Here is a 22,678-nt window from a genome sequence, read left to right as displayed (position 1 = left end):
AAACATTCTTGCCACACCAAAATCAGATATTTTGGGGTTCACATTTTGATCAAGGAAAATATTACTAGCCTTCAAATCTGTGTGGATAATTCCGAGCCTTGATATTTGTGAGATATAGTAAACCTTGAGAAATTCCTTATTATATGCTTAAACGTTTGTTCCAATCTACAAACTTGCTTTTAGTGGAATCTTCCCAAGCTAAATAAAAAATAAAATACAATGTCATGAGAAAAAGTACTCTAATACATATTCAATAAAATAAATAGAGGATCTATTAAACAAAACAGATAACATATTGATATTATTAACTTTTAGTTCTCTATATAAAGAAACTTAGATTACTATTCTAAATTTTAATTATCTTTTTGCAGCTGAAATAAGGATCTATTTGAAAAACAACATATATCATTATCTTGGTGGAACTTATGAAGGGAGAGTGGTTAAATCATTCTTCACACATATAGACGTACACACACATCTCAATACAGAACTTTAAGAGACTATATCAATAAATATTTCTCACCAAATAAAAAGAACTCCAAGCTTTTGTTGGGTATATATTCATAGATAAAAAATCTCTCTTGTTCATGGAGGCAATGACCAATTAGCTGGACCAAATTTGTATGCCGAAGCTTACAAATGAGTGATAGTTCATTTCTACATCAGTAACTTCTTGTGAAGAAGTTTTTGAAAGTTTCTTCACAACTACTTGCCCTCAATGTAGAATTCCTTGCAGTGAATATAAAAACATTATTAAAAATCCAATGACTACATAATCTCAACTGTTTCATCATGCAGTTAATTTACCTCAACAAAACTAAAATAATGCTCACCTTAAAAACAGGTCCAAAGCCACCGTCCTAACTTGTTTCCAGAAGAAAATCCGTTGGTAGTCTTCTAGATCATCACTATCAGAGTATCGCATAGAACCTTCAAGATCTTCAATCTCAATCTGCATTCTAATTCTTTCCTTATCTGTTTATATGAAAGCAAAAACTGAATTATTATGTGATATTGTTATAATAGTATTAAATTATGTATACCAATATTCAGATCATCGCTTTCTAGATCATCACTATCAAAGTATCAACTTGTTGTTACTGTTACTTTCCTTGGATTCTGTAATTTCTGTATATGATGTGTATCAATATTCAGATCACACGACTTTTTTCTTTTTATAGTGTTACAATAAATACATTGAATGTCTAATAGAAGTTGTTTACTCTAGGAGTATTAACAAGAAATATAGGAAGTTATTTCAATTCAATGAATTACTTGTTTTGCACATCCAATTCCTATTCAATTGCTCTACTACTGGTAAGGTTGGAACTAGGTTGGGCAAGGTTAGAGTTTGCAAGGCTTGAATCTAGCCTACATTAAAAATGTTAGGTCTGAGTCTAGCCTATTATTAATCACTAGACAACGATGAATTTGGCTTGAAGAAATTATCATTTGTTATTTTTTTAAATAAAGGAAATCATCAGTTGTTCACTATTTGTTTTGATGTGCACCACCAAAACAACATATCTATGGTGGTGACAAAGAGATATAAGAGGAGGAGGACAAAATTGTAATTCTGTGGTAAAAAATAGATGGCAAAATAGTTATTTTAGGCAATTAAGGTTGGAAATAGGGTTTGCACACTATTCTCCATTTTACAATAGAAAGATATATAGATATATAGATAGAAAGATAGGTTTGGTGGTCTTGCTTTTTGAAAACCACTTCCTACCTTGTTTTTTAAACAACCAATATTATTAAAAAAGCAAACCCAAATCCGTTCAAGAAGAGCAAGGCATGATCACAAAAGAAAGCACTGCAAAACACAGCAAAAAACAGAAGCAAAACACAAACACGAAAGCCGCCTAACCGAGCAAAAAACCAAAGGAAAAGCACCATAGACCATTCCCACAATAACTACTCGAAAAAGCAACAGGAGGCAGCAACAGGACCAAACCATAATGTATCCATAAAACACTCCAGTACAACGGAAGAGAAGCCAAAAGCTAGCACAAAACATGTTCCATACAAACAACTAAAATCCTAATTTTCTATATTTTCTGAAAGCCTACACCACTCAACCCCCATAGATTTTTTAGCAATATGCTAACAAACTAATAGGTTAATAAATATTCAGTTTTATATTTACATCTAACATTAACTTTGACAAAATCTTTTAAAAAAATAAAAAAATAACTTTGTGAAAATCTAACTTTATATTACAATCTATTTAAATTCTATTTTAAAAATAATAATTAATGTACGCCAGTCAGTATGTTTATGATTTAACTTAAATTACAAAATTTAATTTTATAATATAGTAATACAAACATTATTTATTTTTTCTAAAGTACGTCAGTTTGGAAGACCTAAATAGTGTTTTTGGATGGCCTATAACCTTGCCTATTTAAGAAAGAGTCCGATCTATCTTTGACTTGGAGTAGACTAGAACATAGGACATAGACAATGTTGATCGACCTGATCTATCCACTAGAAGAAATCTTGCATTTTTCCAGGGGCGAAAGCCCTGGCAAAATGCAGAAAGCCCTGGCAAATGGACGTTTGCCAGGAGTTTTGCCAGGAGTAGAATACCCAGCAAATCCGCTCATCGCAAATGACCCTGCCAGGGCTTTAGCTCCTAGCAAATGCGCTCCTGGCACAGGCCCTGGCACAACCCCTGGCAAAATGTGTCTGGAAGAACACAGGCTTTTCTGACGCATTCTGGTCAATGCAGACTGTGTCCCCTCACGTCAGTCCTTTTCAGAAACATGTCAGGCGCTTTGCCAGGGGTTAACCCCTGGCAAATTGTGTACGACTTTTCAAAAAAAACGTTTTTTATTCGTTAAAAAAAATAAAAATATTAAAATTTAATAATTAAAATAATTTTAAAAAAGAATTTAAATTTTCTTTTCGAAAATTAATTAAATTTAATTATTAAAATATTTAAAATAAACGTTTTTAAATTGTTTTTTTATTTCTATTTTAAAAGGTTATCAACAAACTACTTATCTAATATTACGATTTAATCCATATTATTGCAAGTAAAACAAGGGTCTAACGTTCATGAATTAAATTTAGAAATAATAGTAACATAGAACAAACTAATCAAATGATCATCATGTTTAGGATAATATTAAGATGACATGTTTAGTTTAGGATATCAGAATAAAAAAATTATCATGGGAAATACTACAACAGAACAGAACATAACAAATCGAATAATGAACTAATAACAACAAAGTATGAAAGCTAAAACAATGAAATTACCTGATTGGCAAGCCCCCAAAACAGGAGAGAAATCACAACACTCCCCCACAATTCAGCCATGACATAGAACAAACAGAAACTCCAAATTCTCATAATTGAAAGCAGACCAAGAAACTGCGGTCCAAGGATACTAAGAAGGTTATCAGTAAATGCTTGAGGGTGAATATAGTTGCTAAGAGGATACAAAACAAACCCAAAAGCCCCAAAGAAAGCAATAAAAGGAACAATAACAAAATAAAAAAGGGCCTGTTTTGAAAAAACATTAGATAACTTTGTGTACAATAACATTAAACCAATAGCCATAGGAAGATTCACCCATGTTTTCAAAAAAGGTATAATCTCGGCACTACTTCCTCTAGCAGTCACAACAACATCTTTTGTATCTCTTAGAATTGTGTAATTGAACAAGATACAAAAAAACATCATCCCAAGTGGTATAATCTTCTTGAGTGTGATAACTTCAACACCTAAAAACTTTGGTTTCTCAGTTTCTGATTCATCAAAAACTGCTTCACCATCACCACCACCAGAACCAACACCAACATAAGCTGCTTCAGCTTTGCATATGAACAAACTTTTGTCTTTTTTATCAAAGACATTAGCTTTTAAGGTAGAACTATTGAGATTAACCAACCCATTATTAGTTAGAGAAAACCCTCCAATGATTTTGGGATTTGGTGAGAAAAATCTGTGCTTTAAGCCATTTGATGGGTTTAAGAACCTGGGTTTAAAAACAAGATTCTATCAAATTAAACATGTATCTGAAATATAGTTCCATGTAAAAGACTCTCAAATTAAAGTAAAGGCAGACTTCAAAAGTTGAGAAAGACAATTAGGCAGGGTACGTGAGAAACAACTTACAACACCACAGAAGGAAGAAAGGCTCACAATGAAACTTGTGCGGTTGAGACAATTTCCGGCGCGGTGGTCATCGATGAAAGTTCTACGATCATGAAATAATTTGAGGGGTTTTGTTGTTGACATCATGGGGAAGAAGAATATTAATTTAGTTTTTCGAAATGAGACCCATGGTGGCCGGAAATGGGGAAAGAAGGTGGTGGTTAGTGTTTTTGAAATATCACCGATCTAAAAATAAAAGAGTGGTTTTGGAAGAGGAAGATCGGTGGGTTTCAATGGTGGTGGTGGTGTGGCCATACGATGTTGGACGGTGGTGCTACAACCCTTTGGAGGTGGTGGAACGATGGTGTTGTGGGAGGAGAAGAAAACTCTCTCTCTCTCTCTCTCTCTCTCTCTCTCTCTGTGTGTGTGCATGAAAGTGAAAGTGGGAGAAGAAAAGAGAGAAATTAAAACAAATTTGATCGGTGGGTTTTGTCATGTGCAAGCAAAAATTAGAAATACAAACTATTCACGTAGCCTTTGCAGGCTTTCCTGACAAATTTGCAGGCTTTGCAATTTGCCAGGGGTTTTTGGTGGCACAACCCCTGGCAAAGTGTTGTACCGTCCTGCTTTTTCTGACTACACAAAAATCTTTTCTGTTCCATACATTTTGCCACGACTTTTGTGAGGGGTTGCCCCTGGCAACTTTGCCATGAGTTTTCCCTGGCATAGCTCCTGGCAAATTTGCCAGGAGTTCTTGCTCCTGGCATTGTTCCCTGGCAATATGCAAAATTTCTTGTAGTGATCATCACCCCAACAATTTGCTAGTCAAGCAACTCGTCGGTCAGTTAATTAACCTAACGGCCATAATATATGTTATGGGTGTACTGAACCAAGGACCATATAGAACTCAATCTCATAAAGGTCTGATTCCTTTGTCTACTCAAGGATGGGTGTAAAAAGAATCAAGTATTAAGTGAATTAGCTTATTCTGTAAATTAGTTTACTTTATGCCATTTTACTCCTTTAGCTATACAGATTTTTGTATTTAAATTTGGGTTTGTGCTTCATTTGCAATCAACTAACATTTTAACAAACTACCTTCTTCTCTTGAAAACTCTTATCCTCTAATAAGAATGCCACAATCTCTCCTTTATATCGGATTATATTCTAAATCATTAGAATATCTACTAGTGACACTTAGATTTTACCGGTTAGATCCTAGAATCCATTTTTCCGTCTCAATAAAATAGAATAGATAACTTGCACTGTGCATTGGTTGTAGCAGATCTGAATTCTCTTTAGCTATGAAATTGTGAGATAACATCAAAACATTTTTCCCATTAAATGAAGTTGGGAAATGAATTAAATAATGTGACAACATTGAATTAGGAGTAGTTAGTAGTAATGGATGAATTAAATCTAAATATTTCTTCTAAAATTGTTTTATACAGTCAACTTAGGACTTGGTATTCCCTAACACACTATATTTTTCAATGTATTGACTATCCTCTATAATTGCAATGTAGGATTTACTAGTTAGGGACACACATACCTTTGTCACTTGCCTAGTAAAGTATCCAATACAGTCCATAAAGTTAATTCTTCATTGGAGTTTTGTATGAGAAGTACTCTCCATTCTCTTTATACCTTTAAACAAATTTGCTTTAAAGAATGCTATATTATTGGGATTATTGAAAAAAGTCCGATTTTTTATCATATTTGTTATATTGTTAGTAATAGATAAATATAGTTTGTTATTTAAAAAAAAATAAAAAGAGATAAACAAAGTTTGTCACTATTAAATATTCATAAACATCTATATATGTAATTTTATCAAAATCAAAATTCATAAAAAATATTAGTTATAATTTTAAAAAAAACAATTAGGAAGAATATTTGCAACAACTTTTTTGGTTCCAAATAGTTGTCGAAGAGGCTTAAGAACTTTTATGTATAAGATATAAGATATTTTTTTTTAAAAAAAAAATTAGGATGAAAATTTCTAGCTTTTTTGGCTCCAATAAGTTGTCTAAGAAACATAATAACTTTCAGGTGGGGTTTAGTATGGGAAAGGAAACTTCTTTCCCATGATGGGAAAGTTTAACAACAGCCATAGATTTAATAGTTTTTTATGTGGACGGATTAGATTTGTTACCTGATAAGGGCTGAAACTTTTTGGTGGTTACTGTGTAACAAAAAAGCTGACCCCACCAAATAATTAAATAACAATTTTTCATTTGTTTGATTAATAAAAAATAATAAAAACTAACAAATCCTGGTTGAATGGAGGAGAAAAAATTAATTCGTCTTATTCATCTTCAACCAAGAGATTCGTCATTTTAAAAAAACACAAAACTCAAATTCCATTCATCCATTTATCTTATTCTTTTATTAAAAAAACTCAAAAATCATTAATTCGTCTTCACCATCTTTTTCGAAATATAGATTCTTAAAAAACTCAACAATTCATCTTTATTATCTTTTTTCACATTCATAGATCAATGGGTGCTTATGAAAGTGTAGATCTGAGAATAAATCAAAATTAAATTTGTTTCAACTAGTTTGTACCATCATTTTTTTTCCTGCAACTCATCAATTTGTAGATCTATATAGATCTGTTGCAACTATTTTCCACAAAGTGATGGAATTCCCTTCAGCCAAATCGAGAAAGAAGTTTTTTTTTTTTAAGATTAGATCAAATGAAGAGGATGAATGAACATCATCGGTTGTTATTGAAAGATGATGGATCTACAAACTGGTTGTGGCGGACAAAATATATTGTAATCTGATTGTGTTGTTTATGACATTCTTTTTGTTGTTGTGAATATGAAGCGCTACACATGCAATTTCTGGGTTAGATACCATGAATTGCCCACCGACAGGAATTGAAAGTGCAGAACTCAGAAAACACTTGAAGCACAGTTTCATGAACTTGAGAAGAAGAAGAAGTGATTTTTTTTCCTGGGTTTTGTTATGTTTTATAAACAATGGATTTATTTTAATGCTTCAGATCAATTACAAAGGACGTACGGTACTAATTACTAAAGGTGGGTGAGGTGCAATATGCGCTGTTGTGATAAAATGCAGTAATGACAACATTAAAAAATTAAACTCAGTTTTTTTTTTTTTTTTATATATAACAAGTTGCAACAGACAGGTGTCCAGAAAAAGGAAACTTTCCCATGGTGGGAAAGAATTTTCCATTCCCAGGCTAAATGCCACCTAACTTTCATATACTCCATCCGTTCCTTTTTAAGTGTCATTTTGGAATATTAACACCAAATTAGCGAAGTTTATTTTTGAACATTTTCTTCCTATTATACCCTCTCATAAGAACTTTCATGTAACCCCTCCGGTTCTTTTTAAGCGTATATTAGTATGGAAATTCCTGTTTTTCTGCATTATGTCTCTCATTACAAACAATTGTCAATTTTCTAAATATTGTGCACGTCTATTTACTTATTTTAAGTCAATTTTCAATGTTTTTTCCCCTCCTTCTGCCTTTTGAACATTCATAAAGTCTTTTATAATTTTTCACTCAGATTTGTTCTTTTACTTTGCACTTGACATTTTTAACAATTACTACTAATCTTATTTACAAAATTTTAACTCTTCATGAAACCATTATTATAGGTAACAATTTTTTAAATTATTTTTGAAGATAATAAGAAACAAACTTTGTTTTAAAAAAAAAAACAAACAAACTTTAATTTTCCAAATATAAAACTTTTGTTGGAGGGTGTTAATCTAGCAATTCTAAAGAATTTTTTTTTATTTATTTGGGCCAGTTTCGTGTCTTTTTTCAAGCCCGAACAATTAGGTTTAGGGTTTTGTGTTGCATGAAGCCCTATATATAATAAAGTAGATCAATGTCAGCAGTCAGAACATGTCTGTGTTGATTAAGAGTCGGCGGTCAGAAGTTTCTGACTTTCATCATCAGACCCCTTTTTATCGGTAACTCTCACCCCTCACCTGATTATTATGCGTGTTTCATGCTATAAATCTTGTTGAATTTTCCACGCACTGATTTTATACTATATAATATGGAGTTTTATTGTTTTTCCTGTAATTTATTTGTAGTGAGGAGAATGTATACATGATCTGAAAGAAGTTGCGCAATGATGGTATATAGCAGATTTTGAAGGATCTAATCTTTCATGCTATAAATCCTATTGAATTTTCCACGCTCTGATTTTATATATGCTATGGAAGAAGTTGTGCAATGATGGAATAGAAGATTTTGAAGGATCTAATCTTTCCGTTGCTTTCATTTCCAATCAAAATAAACAGGCAAGTACTATACTATGCCTTTGTCTCAGAGAGAATCTGTTTGATAATGTGATGCTTTCCTTTCATTGTTTTTGCATTTTTCCCCTTGTAATGTGATGTTGGCCTGTGTTCAGTTCAGAGAAATGTTTTAAAATTCATTGTACTCCGTCTCAGATTGATATTGAAATTTTGTCTCTGATTTATCTTCACATCTATTTTCCATGGCAAATTCGTCTTGGAATCTTTTTCTCATTATTCATGCTGCTGAGACGATTAATTTCAATTTCTGAATAGATAATTATTGAAATTTTACATGCTATTTTAATTTAGTTATTATCAGAATCAAAACTCCGAGACCCTTGTGGGTCTTATATAATTTCTACTTTGAACTCACCAGATTTATTTGTGTTTTCATTTCAGATTATCTTCATAGAAACCTTCATAGAAACATATGCAGTGATGTAATCATGATGGAGAGGAATCACTATAAGAAAATCTTGGGTGATAAGATTTGGCCTTAAGAAGATTAGTTATTGGTATGCCTTATGCCTTTGTTTAAGTTTTGTACGCGTTCCTTGATTTTGCAATATGTGTGTAATGTTCATATAATTTGAATTGTCAAGATTTAGAATCCGATTTTATTCCCCACTTATTCACCTTAAGGGGTGATTTTCTTCTAATCGGCTACATGACCTAGAAATAAATAAATTTGATTTAGTTAAATATATTTGCATTAATAACAATTAATTAAAACTCATAGTGTCATCTCATGCACATCTCCTTAACAAAACAAGAGTCAATATTATGATCATTAACCTAAGATGTTCATCGAGAAGCCTTAATTTCATTGTGATCAATACTGGAAAGCATGACCGTTTCACCTAAGATCTTCTTTGCGAAGAAAGAATCATCATTATTGCGAAGAAAGAATCATCATTATTGACAACCAATACCATATAGATATGGACTTTTTGGATTTGCGAAGAAAGAATCATTGCAAATTTGGCTCTCGAACCACTGCAACTTTCTTCAGCTTTCCTATTGAATGTACGGATTTTTAATTTGAGCTCTTGTTCATGTTAGCGTTGCACAACTGTTTCTTGCCATTGAAAAAGCTAGAAGGGAGTGATGCTTACATGCATTTATAACTGTGTATAAGATTACATGCTTTTCTTTTTTCTTGAGAAATGTGCACAACTGTAAATACCATTACCAGTTGTGCGTATTTCTTAAGAAAAAAAGAAAACATGTTAAAGTTCTTACTCCAATTTTTGAAGTTACAGTTGGTGTTGGTTCTAGATGTAGGCATCATAATTCCTTTACCAGATTTGCATTTTTTCAAGAAACATCCGTGCGATGTTGACACAAACATGAGCTCAAATTCAAACTAACTTCCGTATGTTGAAAAGGAAAGCTGAAGAAAGTTTCAATGGTTCAATATGTTCCAAGAAACTTCTGTACATTCGAGATCGATACAGTCTCATTCAATGATGCTGATGATTCGTTCTTCACAAAGAAAATCATTGGCGAAAGAAGAGAACACCAATTCTGATCTAAAATGTCTTATTTGTACTCTGTGCAATGAGCTAATGACAGTTCTGATCTGTGAGTCATTAGGTTTTGTGGAATCAAATGTCATTTCATGTTAACTGCAAAATTTGACATCAATATTAAAAACTTGAGAGTAAAAAGGCTGGCGGTTTGCATATCGTTTATACAGTGCAAATTTATAAGTAATGATTTCCAATTGGCCTAATTTTTTCACCTAATCAAATAATATTTGTCTTGTTAATATTGTTTCTTAGCTTGGCCAATAGACCATATTATCATGATTTTATTTTTTGTATGCATCATCATTATATACACCACAATCAATTTAGCCTATGAAAACCAAGAATATACACGTGTTTGTTTTATAAAAAAAGTGAACCAACCCTTAATTCTGCACTTGGTGGAATACAAAGAGGGGTAGTGATTGTACTTAAGCATAATAAACTGTTCGTGGAATTCGTGGATTACATTTCGTAGGAACCAGCATTTTCCCATTATATAGTCATTGAACAATGTTGTTGATCTTCATAATTTGTATTATCCAGACTCCTAGGGTTCTTAGGCACATAACTGTTTTTAGTGTGTTGGATGGTCTATGGGTTACTGGAACTGGATCTGCAATTTTAACTAAGCACAATTACTGTGGCTAAAATTGGAAGTTCTAGAGTAGTTCAATCTGGTGCTTGTCTTCTGAGAGTATTATCTCTATTTAAGTTTCTATTATCATTGTGCTGTTGTATTTGCATCTACATTTATCCGTGATGAATACCATGAATAGAATTAGTGTTCTTGAAATGCCTTTGTTAGTAAACCTACAAAGTTATGTATGATCCTTCACGATCACTAATTTAATGCAGGCTGGCATAAGCCATTTAGGAACACTAATTTTGTTCAACGAGTATTCAACACATGATGGACCGATGGTGATGAAGGTAGATGCAAATGAAACAACAAAATGATAATAGATTCTTACCAAAGAGAGATAATATTATCATAAATCATGCACCCAATTGAACTTCTCCGTGGCTTCCCATTTTAGTGACAATAATTTTATGAACATTTTTAGTTAAAGTTGTTGATCCAGTTCCAGTAATTTACGGACCATCCAACACACTAGGAACCCGAGGAGTTGGAGGTCTTGATGCTAACTGTAAACCTTTGATAGATCGTAAACCTTTGATAGATGAGTAAATTCTATTATTTCACTTATCTAAGCAGTTTCTATTAAACCTATAAAATCACGAATTTCTTTCTGCAGTGTTAAACATTCAAATCTTAACTTAGAGATACAAAATTAAGGTTATCCATTGATTGGGCAAGCTCATAAACTATTTTACTTATTCTGAACAACAAACAAGACAAATATTATTTATTTGATTAGGTGACAACAATAACACAAGTTAGAAATCATGATTAATAAATTTGGATCTGATAAAGTATATGCCAGCCACCAATTTTTGTCTCAAGTTTTTACCATCAATATTTTCAGTTAACATTAAATGACAGTTCTGATCTATGAAACAATAGGTTATGTTAACACGTACTTTATTATATCTGCATGAATATCTGACTCAGAATTTGTTTGATAATCTTGTTTCTTTTCATGTCGTGCCCTTAACCATGATTTCTTGACAAAGCTTGATGGGGTTGGAAAGGGAATAATTCTATATGTCTGGTACTATACAAGTTGAGTATGAATAACAATTTTTTTTACAATGTTTGGCATGTGGAAAATAACCTATGTTTACCTTTTACAGTATTTGAATGAGTTGAGGCTCTTACTAACTAGTTAGTTAACTTTTATGTAGCTAATCTAAATTAATTTAATAGCCTTTTATTAATAAATAAATAAAATCAAAGAATATATTTGATAAGCACAAAGTTTTATATTTATCTGAGTATGAATAACAATTTTTTTTACAATGTTTGGCATGTGGAAAATAACCTATGTTTACCTTTTACAGTATTTGAATGAGTTGAGGCTCTTACTAACTAGTTAGTTAACTTTTATGTAGCTAATCTAAATTAATTTAATAGCCTTTTATTAATAAATAAATAAAATCAAAGAATATATTTGATAAGCACAAAGTTTTATATTTATCTAATGGCAAAGATGCTAAGAATGTATTTGTTAAAAAAACTAGCATAGAAACATTGAATTGTAATTTTAAACATAAATTTCTATTTTTTTTTATTTTAACAAATACGTTAAGGGCGCATGTTAGAAAATCTCTTACTTTAAACTCGTCACTATTAGAGAATTCAACTAACCATGTATTTTTGACATCATTAATCTCTTACATTAAAATACTTTAAAGTAAGAGATTAATGATGTCAAAAATACATGGTTAGTTGAATTCTCTCATAGTGACAACTCATATAATTTAAAGTAAGAGATTTTGTAACTGCGCCCTTAGCGTATTTGTTAAAATTTAAAAACAAAATTAGAAATTTAATGTTGAAAATTACAATTCATTGTTTCTATGCTAGTTTTTTAACAAATACGTTCTTAGCATCTCTGCCATTAGATAAATATAAAACTTAGCGCTTATCATATATATTCTTTGATTTTATTATTTATTAAGAAAAGGCGATTAAATTAATTTAGATTAGCTACATAAAGGTTATCAAACCATTTTACTCATTTTGTGATTTTACTTATATGGATCATTTTCTTCTTGTAATTGGCACTACAAATAAATCAAGGAGGTGACTACCCCACTAGTTTAGGACTTAGATTCAAGTCTTCGTATGTGTCTGAAACATGATGTAGGTATCTTTGGCCAGTTCCTCTGAGAAATGACAATGAGTTTTAAATTTTTAGAATGTTGCCTAAGGTTGAAGCCATAAAAACTAACTTACTGACATTTGTCTATACAAGAAAAAAATAAATGTGATGAAATTAAATAACCTCTAACTTAGTGGTAATTTTGTTTGTCGATGGTATGTTCATTGGTTCTCCAATAATTAACGTTAGAAATAATATTTTGTTATTTTCTTATTGTAGCTTCAATTTCAGAAGAAAAAAAAAAGGCTATTACACGCATTATGTTCAGCTTTGTAAATTTTCCAATCAAATTATTAATCTAGAAAACTCTGATCTGTATATTGTTTTTTCTTGATTTTACTAGTACTTTTTCCTATTTATATGAAATTTCTTCAGGCTGATGCTTTTTCTAAAGCTTTAAGCTCAAGAGAATAGGATTACACGTGGATACCAGATCACTGCTGATATATGAAAAACTGAGAAAGAAAAGAACATAACGATATGCAAGGCTTGATAAAGATTATCTAGAAATCCAACAAGCAACATTCACAAACTATTGGCAGAAGAATAAGTATTTTAAAGATCATCGAGGTGCCATTCCAATTGGAGGTTCACGAGGCAATATTATATTATAAATCAACTGTTGGTTGTTAAAGGTTGATTTATAACTCGGCGTTGCGAATTTTCAACTGACATTACAAGTGCTGATCATGAAAATACATATTGTTCTGCCAAGAAAGTTGTTGTAAATGGTGAATGTTGAAAATACATATTGTTCGCTTCAAATATTAGTACCTGAGAAACTCTATAATTCGACAAGCCATAACTTTGTTTCTTGAATTGCACATCAGTATATAATGACAGATAGTAGTAATAATATTCTTTGGATGGAATTGTAAATAATGACATTTTTTTCTTTCTTGATCCTCTATATCTTGTTGTGTGCGTCTTGTTTTATCTTTTGTTATTTGTTTAAAATTTGTTTCATTCTCTCCTTCCAATCTCTCTGTTTTTTTTATGGTAGTATATGTTTCCTTCAAATTAATTAATGTGATTAATTAGCTATTATTTAAAGATCAAGAGCATCCAGAGTAGAACATTTTATTGTACCAAAAAAAAAAAGTAGAACATTTTATTTTTGGGTTTAAGTGAGTCTCATATATACATCAATACTTTAAATTGGATCGATCATCGGCTGGTAAAGTCATGATTTAACGGTTTAATAGTCAAAACAATGAGCCATTGGTTGAAATCACATGAATGAATTGAATAAAACTGTTATAACAGGACGCGAGAATAATGACAATAACAGTAAAAGACAGAAAGAAACAAACGACACAAGTGCAGACTAATCCACGAGCAAACCCACTAAAAGGAATTCACTGCAATCGATAATTCAGATTACAGATATTGAATCGTAGAGGTAACACTAACTATAGAAAAACCCACTAACTTTTGGTACAAGAAATACTAACACACAAGACTTTTATTTATATGACCAAGTCTAGAATATTTTTTCATATTATCCGATGTGGGACATTTTCCCAACACTAATTAAAGGCATATTTCAACAAAAATCATCTAACTTTTTGCTCAAAAAAAAAAAACCATCTAACTTTGCCACATACTCCAATCTCTAATAAATTTGTAACCGAATTAAATCAGATTGAACTAAATGACTATTGTCTAAAATATTCTAAAAAACACTCATCACACTTATAAAACATCGATGTACACATCAATGATTTTGTAATTTTTTTAATATCATGTATTTAATGAGCATCAAATTTCTCAAATCCAACAACACCTTAAGAATGAGTCAGGATCCGTTGACACCAGGTGTCAACGGATAGTTTGACACCAAATCTCAACCGTACATCTTTTCTAATCAATGGTTAATAATAGTTTTTGAAATTAACTCATGTAAGTATTACATAAAGAATCCTTTTCTGGTATTCTTTTTTCATCTTCATATGGTTAATTCCTTTTCCATGCCATACTTTTTAATTTTTTTGAGATTAAGCCTGCGCTACTTAACTTAGCAACAAAACCAATTTTTCGGATGTCCCTCTGAGGATCCAAACCTCCATATCGCTACTTTTCTATGACTTAGTGGCACTTTAAAAGCGGATGGAGTGACACAAGAATTGTTATGCATGTCACTAATATCGAAATCTGAAATCAAATTTAATAAAAATTTAATGCTATCCAAAAGGATAACACCCTTCAAGACTAATATCGAATAAGTGGGTTTTGCCTCCGTGAAGCGCATGGACTATACTAATAAGTTGCGGTGCAGTAATCCAATTTACCTAAGTGTTATTCTTTTGGGTTTAACTTAACTAAATTTATTTTAATAAGATTAGAATAAATTTGAAGCAATAATTGGGAAATATCTATATGATAGATTTGAGTAAGAGTTACTCGGCCAATTGATTTGAAAGTTGTATATGATACAATTGGAAATGTTCTTACCTAAATCACTCAGTTTTGGGAACAGCCCCCGTTGACTCAAAATAAGGATTTCAACCCACTAGAAAATCTTCCAACGGGATTTTCCGTATCAAATGTTTGAAGGTCATTCGATTTGAGTAAAATAGTGGGAACGTATTTAATTAAAGGCCAAATTAAATATGTTATTTTCATGATACTTATTTTGTATATTTTAAAATTGTAGATGGCAATTAACGTATCAAACAACATTTTGCGATCACTCATTGAGAAAGAAAAATTGTTTGAAACAAACTTTTTAGACTGGCACCGTAACATGAGGATTGTCCTCACCCATGAGAAAAAGTTGTAAGTGCTTGATGAACCCATTCCTGAGGCACACCACCTGCTGGAGCTATTTTGGCTCAGAGAAATGCCTATAATAGGCATGTCAATGATTTCGTGGAAGTCTCTTGCATCATGCTAGCAACCATGACTCCCAAGGTGCAAAAACAGCACGAGGGTATAACTGCGTTCGATATGATCGGACACCTAAGGACTTTTTATGAAGAGTAGGCTAGGCATGAAAGGTTCGATGTCTCTAAGGCCCTTTTCTCAACCAAGTTGTTGGAAGGAAGTCTCGTAGGACCTCACGTACTCAAAATGATTGCGTGTGTTGAGAGCCTAGCTCGATTGGGTTTACCCTTTGAGCGGGAACTTGTTGTTGATCTTAGCTTGTAATCATTGCCAGAAAGCTTCAGTCAATTTGTCCAGAACTTTGTCATGAATGACATGGACAAAACTCTTCCACAACATGCAACTATGTTAAGAACTGCTGAAAAGAATATGAAGGGAAAAGGAAAGACTATTTTGATGGTTAACAATGGAAAGTTCAAAAAGCACCATAAGAAGCCTAATAAGTCTAAGGGAAATTGCAAAGGCAAAGATGTTGCCAATCCATCAACCAAAGCTTTGAAGCCTACTAGATGCGTGGCTAAGGAGAGCAAATGCTTCTATTGCAATAAGATAGGGCATTGGAAGCGTAACTGCCCAAAGTATCTGGAGGACAAGAAGAATGGTATTGTTGCCACTACTTCTTTAGGTATTTTTGTTATAGAAATTAATATGTCTACTTCTACATCATGGGTATTACTAATGATGTGCAGGGGCTTAGAATGAGTATAGCATTGGCGAAAGGCGAGGTTTATCTTAGAGTTGGAAATGGAGCAAAGGTAGTTGCTTTGGATGTTGTAACTTATGTATTGACCTTACCTAGTGGTCTTTTAATTAAATAAAAAACTTCTATTATGTACCTGCCATTAGCAAGAATATTATTTCAATTTCTTGTTTGGACAAGTCTGGTTTTTGTTTTACAATATAGGACAAATGTTGTTTAATTTATCTGTATAATATTCTTTATGCTAATGCGATTATGATTAATGGACTTCATATCCTTGATCTCGATATGCCTATCTATAACATTGATTCTAAAAGGATGAAACCTAATGAGTTGAATCTGACTTACCTTTGGCTTTGATGTTTAGGCCATATAAACGAGAATCGCATTTCCAAACTCCATAAAAATGGAATTTTGGACTCTTTTGATTTTGAATCAAACGAGACATGTCGATCTTGTTTATAAGGAAAGACGACAAAGACCTCATTTACTGGTTAAGGTGAAAGGACTGGTGATCTTTTAGGTCTCATACATATTGATGTGTGTGGATCCTTAAACATACCTGCTAGATGAGGTTTTCATCACTTCATTACATTCACTGATGACTTTAGTATATTTGGATATGTGTATCTAATGAAACATAAATCTGAATCATTTACTTTATTCGAGGAATTTCAAAATAAAGTAGAAATCCAACTTGGCAAGAAAATCAAAATGCTTCGATCTGATTGAGGTCGAGAGTATTTGAGCTTAGAGTTTGTCAATCATCAAAAATAGTCCAGGATCTTATCCCAACTCACACCTCCTGGAATGCCACAATGGAATCATGTTTATGAAAGGAGAAATTGAACCTTCTCAGACATGGTCCGATCAATGATGAGTCATGTTGAACTTCCAAATTCCTTATGGGGATACGCCTTATTAACTTTAGCTTATACACTTAACTGAGTTCCATCCTAAGTGGTAGAAAAGACACCATATGAGATATGGAATGGTCGAAAACCCAATGTGGGACATTTAAAGACTTGGGGTTGTGAAGCTTATGTAAAACGACTAATGTCTACAAAGCTTGAACAAAGATCTGACAAATGTTTCTTTGTGGGATATCCTAAAGAAACTAGAGGATACTACTTTTACAAACCTTTTGAGGGCACAATTGTTGTCGACAAAAATGGAGTCTTCCTTGAAAAGGATTTTGTCTCCAAAAGAATCAGTGGGAGAAAAGTAGATATTGAAGAAGTTCAAGACCCACAAAGTAATGATATACCGATTGAGGAACATGAACATGATACACAAACTGTTGTGACAGAAAATCCTATTCCAATAATACAAGAACCATGTAGGTCTAGCGGAATACGACAAGAACCCGAAATATATTGGTTTCTTATATCAAAAGAGGGTGATGTATTGCTCAAGGACCAAGATGAGTCTGTGACTTACACAAAGACCATTCCTGGTCCTGAATCTTAGAAGTGGCTTGAAGCCATGAAATCTGAAATGTATTCCATGTACAAAAATCAAGTTTGGAACTTGGTTGAAGCACCTGAAGGAATTAATCCCATAGGATGCAAGTGGGCTTTCAAAAAGAAAATTGATATGGACGGAAAGGTTAATACCTACAAAGCGCGGCTGGTTGCTAAAGGCTTCAAAAAAAATTATGGTGTACACTATGATGAAACCTTTTCACCAATTGCAATGATTAAATCCATTCAGATCATACTTGCTATCGTTGCATACCATGATTATGAAATCTGGCAAATGGATGTCAAGACTGCTTTCCTTAATGGAAATCTTCTTGAGGATGTGTACATGACACAACCTAAAGGATTTGGCGATCCTAAAGCAACCAAGAAAGTATGCAAATTCCTACCGTCAATCTATGGATTGAAGCAAGCTTCCAGAAGTTGGAACCTTCGTGTTGATGAAACTGTACAAAAGTATGGATTCATTAAAAATGAAGATGAACCTTGTGTTTACAAGAAGGTTAGTGGGAGCATAGTCACATTTCTGGTTTTATATATGGATGACATATTGTTTTTCGGAAATGACATCCCTAGACTACAAGAAATCAAAACTTGGCTAGGGAAATGCTTTTCTATGAAAGAGTTAGGTGAAGCATCCTATATATTAGCAATCAGGATCTATAGAGATAAATCACAAAGAATGCTTGGCTTAAGTCTGGGTACATATATAGACAAATTCCTGAGATATTTCAATATGCATGATTCCAAGAAAGGATTCATACCTATGTCGTTAGGTATAATTATATCAAAGACTCAACCCCCTTCGACTAAAGACGAAAGGGATCGAATGCATGATATTCCATATGTTTTAGCAATTGGGTCTATCATGTATGCTATGTTATGTACTCGAACAGATGCCTCGTATGCTTTAAGTGTTACGAGCAGGTACCAGTCTAATCCTGGCAACAATCATTGGATTGCTGTCAAGAGCATCCTTAAGTACTTGAGAAGAACTAAGAATATTTTCGTGATCTATGGAGGTCAAGAAGAGCTCTCTGTAATTGGTTACACTGATGCTAGTTTTCATTCAGATCATGATGATTGCAAATCGCAATCTGGATATAATTTTTGCTTAAATGGTGGTGTTGTGAGCTGGAAGAGTTCAAAGCAAGAGACAATCGCTGATTCTACAACAGAAGCCCAGTATATTGTTATAACTAATTTTGCAAAAGAAGCTGTTTAAATCAAGAAATTCATCGTTGATCTTGGAATAGTTCCAAGTATTGTGGATCCCATTGAATTACTATGTGATAAAAATGGAGCAATTGCACAAGCTAAAGAACCTAGATCTCACCAAAGATCCAAACACATAGTAAGGCGCTATCACCTTATTCGAGAAATCATCGAAAGAGGAGATGTTAAAATATGCAGAGTACCAACATCAGACAATGTTGCTGATCCACTTACTATAGCTCTTGCCCATCAAAAGCATGATGGCCATACTAGATCTATGGGTATTAGGTTTATGCCTGGTTGGCTCTAGTGCTAGTGGGAGATTGTTGGTGTAATTCCTAGAGGCCAATAGTTTATGTTAAACTTATCTCATGCATCATGACAATTATTATTGAATAATATATGGCACTCTTTATTATATTTGTAGTAATGTTAATAAAGTCCCTATAATAGATAGTTTATGTAATGATATATGAAGTGTGACTTAATCATGAGATTTCATTAACTTAAAGAACGTTATTCTTAAATATATCTGTAGACTGATGACCACATCTCATGGGTCGAGATTATTATGTATGTAGACTGATGACCACATCTCATGGGTCATAGATATGAGATATTAAGTCTATACATAGGTATAAATATTAGGAGTAGTATTTATTCTGGATTAACCCACGGTGAGAATACTACATAGTATGTTATGAAATTGTTAGAAGATATTCTTACAATGATAATAGTGTATATCACTCTTAGACCTGAAACCACTATGATCCCTAGATGTGGACTCAAGTGCTTTGTTGTCATTCTAACGTTGTCTGTAAAAAGTTAAACATTACGTTGGTTAATGGGTACTTGTTGAGTCATGTTGAGGGACATTAGTGTCCTAGATGAGATTTGTCCCTCCTTATAACAGGAGATATATCTTTATGCCTCTTAATGAAATACGACTGTAAAGTTGCATGGCCATGCCGAATTAAGTCAATATGTGATATTGGACCTATTCGTTATTCAGTATATTATGGGATCAAGAAATATAAATATTGATCTATACAAGGGTGACAAAATCTATGCCTTGTGATCAATATAGATATTAGGACAAAGGAGTAATTATACACATGAATATTGTCATGGAAAAGGTTTTGTCAAATCACTTGACATTCTTGTCCCTTGGGTAGCAATGATGTGGTGCTAGATACCGCTCATTGTTAATAGTATTAAATATTAAATTTAATATTATTGACAACGTGACTAGAACCTATAGGGTCACACACAAAAGAACGGTCAAAAGAGAAATACAAGTATGACTTATATAATGGGTGTGTTTAGTAAATAACACTAATTAGTTAGTAAAAATACTAATCTCATTATTGGGTTATAGAAGCCCAATAGTGACTTCTGACTTGCAGAGCACACTAGGAGTTCTATAAATAGTAATCTAGAACTGAAGTCTTTGTTACACGTTTTTAAGAAAACCCTAGTTCCCTGAAACTTCTGATTCCATGGCTAGCACCGAGACTTGGAGAAGTACCGTTCGTGTGGACTTGATAGGGGCTTTGCTGCTTGCTTAGTTGTGATCGTGATTCCAGATTCCACGCTTCGAGGTAACAGTCGAATCACTGATTCATGTCAAATTCGTAATGATCCACGGAAAGAAAATCGAAATTTTTATTCCGTTGTTTATTCTGTAATTCGATTTTCCTTCGCAAACACCATCATCCAAGCATGTACACTACTCACATATGATCACAATAGCATATGCATATAAGCCTCATAGGTCAATTCCTATAAATTCCAAAGTTTCATTGAGTTCGTCTCATTTCATCATTTTTCAAAAGAATTCCATTTTCAAAGCAAAACCAAATTAAAGTTCATGAATACCATCCAAAACATTTTTATAAATCATGATTATAGTAAACAACTTTAACATTACCCTTTTCTCTTAAGAAAAAGGAGTTTCGAAAAATTATGCGTTCTTGAGCATTTTTCAAAAAGTTTGATCCGATTGATAAAACCAAGTTCAATCTAATTCATTCGATGTTTCCAAAGGTTTAGAAAGAATGACAACAGTCAAATGCAAAAAAAAAAAAAAAAATCAGTTTGAAACAGTCTGGATCGACCCCGAGTACACGGAAGAACCCAAAACAAGGGTGTTGTACTCAATGTTCCGCAAATCGAGAGTTAACACTCCGAGTTTACCGATTTTACGTTTTTAGGTACCAAAATTGTGTTAACTCGGAGGTAAACTCGGGAACCCACTCTATTTTACCTCTAAAACCCCAATTTTGATCTCCTTTGACTCAAATTCGTTCCCCAAACTTGTTCATCAGTTATCATACAATTGAAGGAAATCGAAAACAATACAAACATGGAATCAAAACCTCAATTCTCATGAAAATCTTCATTATGTTCATTTTTCACTAAAACCAACAATTTTCTCATTTTTCATTCAAACTTCATAAACAATCACACCAACTCAAACCCGATCAACATACAAACACAAGTAAACATTAATGAAGTAAATTTAAACATGTTTCAACATTAATCACCCATCATTTCATGATTTACACCCAAATAAGCAAAACCAAAACAGCTTATCAAAAGCAACTATGAAATTTAAGCACATAACATCACAAATTCATGAAGTTTATCATACCCACAAATTCACTTGAATTAGGATTACGAATTTCATCATTCAAAAATCACAAAAGTCACAATTAACATAAAAGCACTTAAACCCATAATTGAAAATAAGAAATTATAGTTTCATTATGAAAAGGAAACCATGCCCCTTACCTCTAGCTTCAAATATCATAGACATGGCTTCAATATGGCTTCAATCTCTCTCTAGCTTCCTCTTCTTTCCTCTTGATCCACTTTTCCTCTCTACCACTTATGTTTTTGTGAAATTAAATAATAAGTGGCTTAACCTAATTTCTCATAAGATTTATGCTTATATACCACCTTCTAATTGGGATAGGTTTCTAATTGTGATAATAGGCTCAACACCCTTACTAACTAATTAATTCTCAGGAGTTACTACTCACTTAAACCGTTAAAACATCGAATAATTGCCATCTCTAAATAATTACCCCAACTCACTATTAACTTAGTAAAAAGACTAATTAAAGAGTAATTTACCCTCACTAGCCAGATGACCAAAATACCCCTTAGTCTAAAATGACTAAAATACCCTTCTAGGACAAAAATCCGCTAATCCCGAAGAAAATACACACAGAGACAAATAATCACACACAAACACATATAAACGCACATAATAAATAAATAAAATAATTCTAGCGAAAAACAGGCTGTTACAACTTGCACTAGTTAGACTCTTAAAATAAAGTAGTCTTTTCAGTGCTCCTACTCAACTCATACAATTTCCACATTTAATATGTGTTAACTTTTATATAAAATGTTGAAGAAAATGATCTTATGGTACTTTTAATTTATCAATAAATTTGTTGTCACCTCTACTAGTGTTATTGATATAACTAATTTATTTTTTTAATTCATCACTATTTCTCTTTTGAATTGTGTCCCCTATCTATTACGAAAGGCAAAAATGTAATAAATTTGTTGTCTAGGGTTATTGATATAACTATATATTTTTTTAATTCATAACTGTTATTTCTCTTTTGAATTGTATCCCCTATCTACTACGAAAAGCTAAAATGTAGT

At 32.5% G+C, this 22,678-nt stretch overlaps 2 long non-coding RNA genes and 1 pseudogene across 4 annotated transcripts; 1 reads left to right on the top strand and 2 right to left on the bottom strand.

Annotated features, from left to right (window-relative positions):
- Positions 1-3,111: 3,111 nt before the first annotated feature.
- On the bottom strand, positions 3,112-4,251 carry LOC146898910 (plastidic ATP/ADP-transporter pseudogene; annotated as a pseudogene).
- A 3,671-nt stretch (positions 4,252-7,922) lies between these two features.
- LOC146898909 (uncharacterized) lies at positions 7,923-13,625 on the top strand. 3 transcript variants are annotated; one of them, XR_015024163.1, is made up of 4 exons: positions 7,923-8,061; positions 8,188-8,397; positions 8,797-8,912; positions 13,091-13,625. It is a non-coding gene; the product is annotated as an uncharacterized LOC146898909 (long non-coding RNA). The 3 variants fall into 3 exon arrangements; XR_015024164.1 differs by lacking the exon at positions 13,091-13,625 and adding an exon at positions 10,785-11,136; XR_015024162.1 differs by lacking the exon at positions 13,091-13,625 and having other exon boundaries at positions 8,797-9,099.
- Positions 12,093-22,514, bottom strand: LOC146898908 (uncharacterized). Its single transcript, XR_015024165.1, has 2 exons — positions 21,791-22,514; positions 12,093-12,717 (listed from the first exon to the last, which is right to left on the bottom strand). It is a non-coding gene; the product is annotated as an uncharacterized LOC146898908 (long non-coding RNA).
- Between the last annotated feature and the right edge of the window lie 164 nt (positions 22,515-22,678).

The sequence above is a fragment of the Medicago sativa genome, chromosome 8, assembly GCF_051527215.1.
Source record: "Medicago sativa cultivar Bolivia chromosome 8, Bolivia_mono, whole genome shotgun sequence".
NCBI lineage: Eukaryota > Viridiplantae > Streptophyta > Magnoliopsida > Fabales > Fabaceae > Medicago > Medicago sativa.
This window is presented reverse-complemented; position numbering and strand designations above follow the sequence as displayed.